We start from the raw sequence: 12,364 nt of genomic DNA, 5'->3' as shown, positions 1-12,364 counted from the left end.
TTAATATATTTAATTTCAAAACACCACCTATTTAAAATTAATAATTCGCTAATGGGTTTAAACATAATTGTATTTTTCTTTACGATATCTTTGAACACTTTTATAATTATTATTTTAATATTATTCAAATGTATTGGCAGTGATTACGCGTGTGATAAAAATGTGCACTTATGTATTATTATTTATATTAATATGCCCCCAATATACCACGAATAATTTTTACGCATAAATTCAATTTACCTGACGGCAGAGGTTTCTCGTTCATTATCTCGTACATACATTTGTACAATTTTATGTATGCTTCGTTTACGTCTTTGATTTTAGACGTACTTATCGCGAAACGAATACTAGTAGGTAGTACAATGGATAAAACTCCTTCTACTCTTTCAGAGTTCTGTAATGTAAAATTTATTTTCAACAGTTAGTTGTGTTTTTTTTTTAAAAAAAAAAATATGTAATAACAACACTTAATAAAATATTTATAATTTATAACATCAGAAATATTTCGAAATTTTAACGTTAGGATATCGTAAATAAATGTTATGATATATACATATGTATTCTGACATTTTAAATAGTTTTTTTCATATCATCTGTTTCATTAAAAAAAAGCTAATTATGATTTTGAATAATAGTTTAATAATAAATAATAAGTTGTATTGTGATTTACGAGACCCGTACTTATACATTGTATACCTCAATTAACTTAGTGTTGCTACCCCATGCTGTACACAAATAATAAATACTTTTATAATACGTGTACCTAGCTTATATATATTGTATTATAATTAGGGTTAGGATTTGAAGGAAAATGCCTTTTTTTTTTTTTTTTTTGAAAATTGAAATGATAGTTTTATAATCAAAATGTGTTAAATTTAGGCACAGATCATCGAGGAAAAGCCTATGCGATGACGACTTGTTGTCGATGCCCTACAATAACTGGTACGATTTGATGCTACCCACTTGTTTATGTTTTATTATCGCTGATAAATGTATCGACGAGGTACTTCTTAACTATTATTATAAATATTATAGTTATAAATCATTTGTAATAAAATGTATATTTTGAGTACAAAATGTTACGAAAAAAAGACAATTTAATAATTATCGATTAATTACAGCAACAATATACAAAATAAAAATTAAATATGAATAATTTAGACGGAATTAAGCGAGAAATGTAATAACGATTGAATAGAACATGATTCTATACCAGTGGGGGATGAGGGGAAAGGACTCTCATCTGTTACTTTTATATTGTTTTAAGAGAGCGGAATATTTGTAAAAAATGATTGTAAAAATAAAGTTGTTGTCCTTGATAGTGATAGTGAATTCGCACAGTGGTGCTGGATGAATGCGGCAAACGCTCTATTTTATTTGAATTTTAAATTTGACACTTAAATCTACTTTGTATAAGTGATCATGTCTCTGTTATAAATAAAATATTACAAACTTTCAATTTTTATTTTTTAATTTTTTATTTTAAATATTTAATTTTTCTGAACTAGCGCCAAGTTAGTGTATTAGTTTACAAGAATAATGATAACATGATAATATAATTTTGATTCACTCATTACAGTCTCGATCTTGGTTTAATATTATAATATATTTTATACAAACAATGAAGTATCCAATACATACAACCCCTACCCCCCTAGTAATAATATTATGTTTATTTTTTCTGTAATTTTTCAAACAAATTTTTTTTTTAATCTATTATTTCGACCAAAATTAATTGATTATAAACAAATGTAGGACGATTATTGTTTTTCTAGCATAATTTTATATTAGAAAATTTACATACGTTCTTATTCTGACAGAACTGACAGGAATGACAGCAATGTCGCCTGTTCATTTCCATTTCTTCCATTCCGATCTCTTCATCTTTTCGGTCGTGTCCGTTCATATTCAAACAGTTTCCTATTTCGATATTATTACGATAAACGACAATAATTGCAGTTTATATTTATAATTATTGCATTAATTATAAATGCAATCGATTCGTGTGCGCATATAATAACAGTTTAGTAAAAGTAACTCATAAATCGTAAATCACATAAATCATCAATGTTAAATGTTATTTTTAAATCACTATGAGCAACGGTATTTTTCTATCCGAAACATATGTTTAGAAATAATTTTAAAATCTCCGTGAAAAATCACCGCGGTCACGGAGTTAAATTCTGAAACATGAACAAAAATTTTACGGGGGCATATTTTATTTAAATGATTAATTCACTAGAATTATTATTATCGAACGTGATTTAATTGTAATTTTAACCATCATCAACAAAACGGTTTACGCTTGATTAATTTTTTCTAATGGTGTTTTAACACAATATTATAATAAGCATATTCGAATAACGATTTCCCGAATTGTTCAAATAATTGTACAGCAATTTACTAAAACTATCTTGAGTTTCAAATGTCATATGACGCATACGAAAAATCACAACGCAAATAGCTTGTGGCAATTTTATAACAGAAACGTTAAAACCCGTGAACGAATTATTACATAAAAAATTACACAAAATAATCATTTCCCAATGAAAAAAGTCAATGACGATAATATTATTCTTTTAAACAAACGTCTTAGTGGGGATCATAGGATATCGTATTTTTCTCGTGTTAAAAAAATATCAGTGAAACCCATTAAAACTACAGTCTTATGACGAGTGTACATACAATTAAAAACTTAAGGCATAACAGGATAAAATGTTATATACACGTTAGTACGGTCCCTAACATTCTTGGTCAACATTTATTTACGATCTCCTCATTTAGTAAAGTCTAGCCATCTAGGTATGTCGTTTCGTTACAGTATCATTTTAAAATCCATTATAGTGGTTATCGATTGAAATACGTCTTATCGGGGCTAACGACTAAGTGCCAACGTGTCCAACTAGTCGGGGTTGTAGCTCATCGGATATGCATTTTAAGTATATCCAACATAAGAGAATAATAAATATGAGGAATTGAAATAACAAAATAATAAACCGTTATCGAACCGAAAATGCATTAAAGTTTTTAATCAAATGGAAAATCTCATTTTTTTTTTTTTTTATGTTAAAAAGTGGTTTAAAAATAACTGTATGGACACTATCGGCGCATATTATAAAATATCATAGGTACCAATCAAAATAAACAATACATAATTACAATAAGTGTGTTAAAAATGTAACACACGTTCTATTTTAAATTGATAAAATCGGTATAGATTATTTAATAATATTATAATACTGCTATTATATATATCTGCTAATTGTTGAGTAATTAATAGCATTTTATACTAATACACCGTACGTGGTTGAAAAACTCTTGTCAAACATAGTTCAGTAAACAACCAACTAAAACCATTGATTATACATTAAATTACTTAGTCAAGTGTAACACATATAATTTTTGATGATTTTCCATTTACATCGCTTATGGTGGCTTAGGATTTTTTTTTTTCTTCTTACATAAGACACAGATATATTGTCATTCAATCGAAAAATTATAATAAAAAAGTATTCTACATAATATTAAACCTATTAATTCATAAATCATTTATACAAGTTTAGATAGGATCAATAAAATTCTCCAAAAACTACAGCCGGCTTGTATTATTATTCAATTCAACTACATTTCTATTACAAATAAAGACTACTCTATATTATAATTTACAAACAATTTATGAAAATAATAGTGTTTTACGTAATTCTGTAATAATTTCAAAACATTGTATATTTCGATGTTAAATTCGCTTATTTATTATTTGAGTATAGGCTACGGATTAGATTATATTATTTATTATATTATACCGAGTCGAAAAATAATAAACTCGTATATTATTCGAGGAATGAACTCACGTACGTCCGTATGTCACCACACGCACAGCACATTCTGATAGACGTAGAACAATTTATTTTTAATCCCATTAAAATTGTCCACTTACAACTATGATAATAAATTCACCCCGTTATAGTTCATCCACTTCATCGACACGTGTACATAAATAATTTATTATGTATCTACACCGTATTTTCGAGTGTCTTTAAGTTAAAATGTCTTACGAAACTGACACGTCCCGTATTCTGATAAAATCAAACGAAATATAATTATTAACAAACCGTTGGTCTATTCGTTTTGAATACACTGTTTAAGAACGTCGAATATTTTGAATTTGTATGGTTTTGCTTGCAGAAAAAAAGTATTGAATAATATCCAACTTGTTCCGGGTGCGTCAGCACTGTAGTTAGTGACGACATCATGGCATCGAGAAATCCGAGTAAATTTCCACGGTATGAACGGGAAATCCACTACTATCGAGCTCCAGAAGACCACAGATGGCCTAACGATCCGAACCTGAGCTACTCGTACGATTATTACCTGGTACCGGTCGCCAGATCGGAACCTGAGTACAAAAGAATCTCGCCCTCGGTAAGCAACAGTTATCTTATTAAAAACATTTGACTAAAATCGTATTATACATATTGTGTAGCCGGTAATCGACGATCCGCGTTTAAGACTGAGCATAGTATCGTCGAGTTCATCTGAGGATGGTGCTATGGACGATACACCCTCAACTTCATACGCTGACGTAACACCGCCGGGGACGTCAGAAATATGGAATAATCGAGACCCGAGATTAATGAAAAATCCTTACAATCTTAAATATGCAACCAAGTTGCCCAAACTGGCCGAGCCGGGCCCTTATCCGACCTCATTTCACTACTATTATTCTTCTCACGAACCAAACCCGTCTACGGACAGTTTTTCGGATCAAATACACGCACCTCTGTTCCCATTGAGCCAAACGCAACTCGATAAATCTCCTCCAATACAAAAGTGGTCGAAGGTAACTAATTTAAATCAAATACCGACATCGAGCCAAGCTGATGCTTATCGCACGCGTAAGTCGCCCAAGCAGAGACATTTGAATCTAATGCCACGGCCTCCCACACCACTGCCTACATCTTCGGAACAACTGATTTGGACTGATTTGGATCAAATACCTTTACCCCTGGATCCCAAAGAAATATTTTAACTTTGATTTGTTTATAATGAACTTAACGAACTTTTTTAAAATAATAAAAAAAAAAAATATATCGCACTTAAACATAAAACTAATAATAAACTTAAAAATTATAAAATAATAAATAAATTGGTATCATTTAAAAATAATACATAATAAAAACAATTACATTAAAAGTGTCTAACATAACGTCAACGATACCGTAATATCCTAGGAAGTCCAAAATCAATTTTTTTCTAATTTTGATCAAAAATTTAATTTAATACTTATTTATTTATTAAATACATTTTTTTTTTATTTATTTATAATATTATTACCAATTTTTTCCGAATATTTTTATGTGTATGTATATATATATCTGATTTTGGATTTTTTTTAGATTTTTTTAGATTTATTTGGTATTGTAGTATTACCAATAATAAATTTAATGATCCTAAAAGGAATCAAATAACAATACATGTACATTTACCTATACAGTGATAAAATAATAATTTATAATATCATTGAATTTTATAATTAATTTATAACGTATTTTATTTTTATTATTATTATTTTTATTCGTATTTTTTACGATAGAAATAAAACTTATCTGGCTAAATTTTTCGATTTCTAAACATTATTTATAATTATATTAATGACTGAAGGATGATGTTACGTAACTATATTATTAATATGTAACTTTTTAATTATCTTCCATGTAGACTTGCCATACAGATTAAATGCATAGTGCATACAGACTATTGTAGATAACGGTACGCGTTTATTGTTATCACAATAAATTATGTCAATTTAAAAATTATTTATCTATAGGATCTGACAAGTCCGCTAGCTTAACAGTGGGGAATGACATTGTTTGGGTTATACATCGGTTAATTGTATAGGTACGACATTTTCATCGAAGTGTCGCCTGCAGTAGGTGGCTTCTCCACGTCATTATAACCATTATCACTTATTATTATCTTGCTTATAATATTATATATTTTAGATTGTACGAATTGAATATAGCGAACTCTCGATTATCAGCGTTCCTCCACGAAAATTAAATTGAAATTAATTTCAGGAGCCCTTCCCCACACATAATTGTTGCGAATAATCGAGAGCTTAAAGTATTAATTAAAGAAAAAAAAATTACATTTGTAAGTTATTTTTCAATAAATTAATTAGAATAATTTTTAATATTTAAAAGGGTGCAAATAGGCACTTTCTTTATTCATATAATTAGAGTTCAGTACAAAGCATTATAATTTAGATTTATCGTATTTAATCTTAGGACAGAGATTGTATTGTTTTCATAGTAAAAATAAGAAAATTATCATTCTTTTTTATTGTGTCATTAGCCAGTAGAAGTTTATATATATATAAGAATTTAATAAATTTTAATTGTTCGACACTAATATAATTTAAAAAAAAAAAATTATTTATTATTTTAGTGTAAGATATTTTTCGATAAATTAATTATTGTAATTTTTAATGTTTAAAGTGGGGCAAATAGGCACTAACTTCATTCGTATAGTTAGAGTTCAGTACAAAGTATTATAATTTATACTTACTTATTGTATTTAATTTTAGGACGGGAATTATATTATACTCATAATAAAAATAAGAAAATTGTAATTTTTTTTTATTGTGCCACAAGTGAGTATAAATATGTATAAGACTTAAAAAATTTGAATTGTGCGACACTAATATAATTTCATAAAATTAATAAATAAATAAAATTATTTATTATTTTAGTGTAAGATATTTTTCAATAAATATATTGTAAATTGTAATATTTGAAGTGGTGGAAGTATACACTTTCTTTATTATTGTATTTCGAGTTTAGTTACAAAATATTATTTTTTTAGATATATATATAAACACATAGATGCGCGCAAACCTGTATTTTAGGGGGTGCCTACAATAATTTTGGACCTTATCTTAACAAAAAGTATTGTTATATTTAACAAATTAAATAATTAATATCACTTTAATTTTTTATTTAATATAAATTGTAGCAAGTCTCAATTAATATGTTTTCCTTGAATCTCATATATTTTTCTTAAATAGCATCAATTATTTATGATTTTCATTTTCGTTTTTCGTAGTCAATCGTAGCTATTTCATTATCATGATAAATTTTTGCACAAAAATTTAGAAAATTAATCTTAATTTTTCTGTTACGAAACATAATTTATTTTTTACTAAATATTTTAGAATAAATTACATTTAATTTGAGCAATATCAGTTAAAATACGGGCCCTTTACTCGTATACTTGAATTTTAGGGCGCCATTTACAATTTTTCGGTAGGTACCGGGCACACCCGACTTCTCCCGTGCGCACGCCTATGTATGTATATTTATTTATATTTTATTTAGTCATAAGATAAACATATAAAATACTTCGTAAAAAAAAAAAAAAATGCCATTTGTTTTATCTTGTCACAAACTAATTTTATTTTATTTTAAATAGTTTATAGTTTTTAAATTGAAACGTCATATTAATTGTAGTGTACTTTTCAACTGTACAAATCAACTAATAAAATATACCAGGAGAATTTTTCAAGTTAATACGTTTTTAATGTTTTAATTATTTTATTTGATTACTCCAACGAACTGAAAAAAAAATCACCATGAAATAACCGAATTAGTATATTCCACGTTTTTCTCGGTATCTGCTCAACAAAAATTAACAACAACCAATATTTTGCAGAAATCACTTATCACATAATGTTGTTAAAAACAATATTCTCAGGTAATGTAGATAATTAAAAACACGTATAAATTAATACATTCCTGATATAATGACGTTTATCGGTTCATCATTTTCCAAAATACAAGTATAACTCTTAAGTCATTAGGAGCTGATATAGTGGCGTGTAATCCACCATCATAGGCGTAAACTGAGAGGACGAGAGAAACAACTATTCTCTCTAAAAATTGAAAACTTTTTAGGTTTGTAAGAATTATTTTATCAAGGATAGTATGTATAATATTTAAATTATTTAAATTAATAAAAAAAAAGTAAATGATTTAGCAAATTGTATTTTTAGGCCCTAATAGGGCTAAAATAATTGTTAAACATGCTTATTATTGTTTTTTTCATGTCCAATTTTATTTAATTAAACAAAAATATTTATCAATCAAAGACCGACACAATCGAACACAAATCTTTATTGAGTAGTATTGACACTTATTTTTACTGACTTATTTATTGACTGAGGACTGTGGTGGCCGACATGGGTTTTATTGAAACAGCTGCTTCATGACTAAAATGGGGTGGATAAGGTTAGGTAGTATTGTGTGACAGAAAAGTCCTTTTTCGTTCCTTTCCACATTATTAGGACGAACCCATAATTTTTTTGGCTACTTGAAAACTCGTTTCAAAATTTTGCTATATCCATTACTTTCAACTTTTCCTTCCAACCACTTTCAGAAAAATTTGAATAATTCATAATTACTATTAATTGATTAATATAAGGAAAACATTATCTAACCGAAATGCCAAACGGTACTGATGTTTATATGTCAAATTATATTAATTATTAGTAATTTTATTGCACGTTGTATCTGTTGCATTTTATAATACGCGCACAGTACCATCTTACACGTGTGCACACAGCGTGGTGTAAATGCGTAGTATCACTTGTGAACACTTATGTCCCCCTACAGTAATCGTGCACAAATCGTTTAATCTCGAGGGTGTTGGAAAGTAGAATGTTTTAAGGAGTAATATTCAGGCAATCCATTCAACATGTAAGGTACACATAAGAGGAGTGTCAACATGTGAAAAATTAATTCAAAGAACATAGAGAGTTTAATTTAATTTTAACATCAGTTAATATACGGGCCACATACTCTTAGATTTACATTTTAGAGTCCCATTTACAAAATTTTGAGGGGTGCCCGTGTACACTGTGCGTATCCCTATGATTACACTTATTATAAACAGACCCTGAGTAGCTGAATGATTAATGTTTCTTTTTACATACATAGTAGTACATACCAGAAACGCATAACATTTCTGTAGTGGCGTGGCATGATGTACTGAGCAATCGCCAAAATTTGTATGTACCACCACGGTCCGTTTATTTTAAGTTTCTTCACAAAGCCGCTCATAATTAATTTCGATGAATTTAGAGTTCTATCCAATACACGGCCACTAAAAACTTTGAAATAAAAAATAAGTAAGGGAAATTAATTTCAAGATGTATTTGAAAGTTATAAAAAAAAAAAAATGTAAAAAATTTCTATTTTTGTTTGAAAACATTGACTTTCGCTTGATGCGCGAAGCTATGAGATAAAAGTATAGATACACTAGCGACTAAACAATATAGATAGGTAGCGTATATGAAATCGTTTATCAATCGTACCATAGAATTAATATACTTCGATCACAGATTATATGAATAAAAATGGTGCATTCTCTATGCTACAATGTAAATTCAGCGATAAGAGTTGGACATCTGTATTCATATAATCTGTGTTTTGACTAACCAATTTATGAAATCTTTCATAATTTTTTAGACTTCCCAACCAATATCATCGTCGTAACCGTCCGTTAGATACCAGTTATCACCTTATCGAAACATAGTTACCATTAATGAATAATTTAATAATTTTCCAATGATTCTTTTAAAGGTTAATTCATTCAATTCAATTAAAAAATTAATAATATATGTAGGTACAAGAAAGGTCAACAAAGTTTTAAATAAGTTAACATCAAAAAATAGTACGCACCAAAATATAATTTATTTTATAATAATAATAATATTTGTTACAAAATCGGATTTCAATTTACATATAATATTTAAAATATTATACTATGGGGCTCAACCAGCCGTTATATTTATATAAATCAAATACAACACATTACAACAATGTGACAGATATATATTAAGTAATTTATTTTAAAAATAAGTAAGTACAATTAAGTATTTGTTATATAAGTTACCAAATTCGTTTTAAACTACATATAAATTTAGAATTTTATGAAATTCACTTATTCTAAAATTCCTTATTAACAATTATAGCTGCCTTATTTATATAATGAAAAAATAAGTAATAACTCTATTATAGTAAAAATATTTGTATGATTGAAGTTAATTTTAGCATTTAATTTACTATTACGATTAGTCATATATATCTATTAAAATTTTACAAGTAATCGATTAGTGTATTATTTTAAAAATTTCTATTCCCAGTTGATCTTTAATTATAAAATTAGTCAAGTAAAAGGTATACTTTGAACACTTAAAACAAAAATTATAGATTAATTATAAATTGTATTAAATTTAAAAAATATGAAATTTTAATATTATACAAATATACTATCATAGTCTTAATATTAAACTTATATGTATAATTTACGGTTACTTATAATTAAAACCTAAATCTTAAAACAAATAAATATTTAATAATTTGTTATTGTCATTAGATGACACAAGATATATATCAGATGAATAATTATTTAAATTTATTACATTTAAAACATTACATTTATTACATTAAAACATATTACATTTTCAAAACATACGAGTCAGTAAAAAGTAAAGCCAGAACAAAATGTTTTAACACAGAACAAATATTACTTTAGAAACATAAGACGGTATATTTAAAATAAACTATAGACGTAGACATTTCAAATAATAATTTCAATAATACGAATATAAAATGTTAAGTTTATCTTGTAATATTTTTAATTTTCAAGTAGTTATATTCAGTGGCACCGATTACGTATATACATTTGAGGGAAAACATATATTTTAATCTCTCCCACTTACATAAAATATACTTCAATATATGAACATAGGGGTACCATGGCCAAGCAAAATAATGCGGCTGTTTATCTAAAAACATAGCTACTGATTCGAACCTAGTTACTGGTAATTTTGTTTTCCCGGAAGGATGATCACCTAAAAAGCAGAAATTGTCATTACCTCTAATTAACATTATAGTTGATCCTTAAATGCTGAAATCTCTTAATTCGTGTATACATATACAAACATGTATCAAAGAAAGCTTAATTATAATACTATACACTTGTATTTTCTTATACATGTACAGCAATACCCAAAAACCTATTAAATACCGAGTTGAATAATTCATCCCCCTTCCTGAATGTATCAGGTACCACTGATTATAATAAATAGTTATCATTAATTAACCAATAGGAAATTATTATTTTTAAAAGCATAATTAATTTAAGAAAGTTAATTAGAGTTACAAGTATTAATACATTGTATAAAAAAAAAATAAACAATAAAAAATAAACGTAGAAACATTGTGAAATTAAAATAATTACATAAAATTGAAAAAAGTAGATGCAGTAAAATACTAATAATTTAAATCATGTATTTTATATAAGTGATTACAAACATAAATTATTAGTTACTACTAATAATTTAAAAAAATTATATTTTTAAAATAAGAGACGATTAATCATTACATTCATATTTCCAGAAAGGTTTAAAACGTTGATAAGATAAAGTTAAATTTTGATCGACATCTAAGTAACCTAAAAAAAAAAAAAAATATAAACAGTTATTAATTTTAATTTGTTTTATTATGACTACAATAGCAATAAAATAAAATAATTAAAGATCATAACAAAATAATTATAAGGATTAATCATCACAACAAAATCATAGAACAATAAGTATAAGTACTTTTGTTATTAGGTCATTTTTAAAATGTATAAGCTTAGTAATAATTATTGCACTATGCCTAGTCACATAATGTGAGGGTTTTTAGGTATCATAGAAAATATTATAAGACTGTAACAAGGTTGAAAAATAGAATTTGCAAAATAAAAAAAACATTATAGATTTCACAAATATGAAATCCATGTAAAACAAAAAAAAAAATATTAATTGCACATATTATGAGAATCATAAAAAAAAAAATTATTTTCAATATTTTTGTATGAACATGATGGGTGATCAAAAATTATTTTTAAAATGTCTTCTATCATATTTTTAATTTATATAAAGGTTCATTTTTTATATTAATATAAATAATTAAAATTAAATCATACTATAATTTAGATAAAAATTCCAAAACTAAACAATTCTTCAATTCTCTTAGCTGTTGCTCTCTCTCCCTATCACACACACACACACACACTCAAACTATACAAGTGCAGTTTTCAAAATCGTGACTTACGTTGGGATGACGGTGAACTACTTACACTCAGTCGTTCAGGAATCCGTCGTTGATGCACACGAGTTGCCTTTGATTTGTTGGAAAAGAACTTATTCAGTTAATTGGTGATTTTAATGTATTTCATATTTCAACTCATCTCAAGAAATATATTAATATACGTCGTCTTATTAGGTTGTAGCGACGACGGTAACGAACGATGTTAC

This window comes from Sipha flava, unplaced genomic scaffold, assembly GCF_003268045.1.
Source record: "Sipha flava isolate LNK unplaced genomic scaffold, YSA_version1 50_pilon_pilon, whole genome shotgun sequence".
In the NCBI taxonomy this organism is placed as follows: Eukaryota; Metazoa; Arthropoda; class Insecta; order Hemiptera; family Aphididae; genus Sipha; species Sipha flava.
This window is presented reverse-complemented; position numbering follows the sequence as displayed.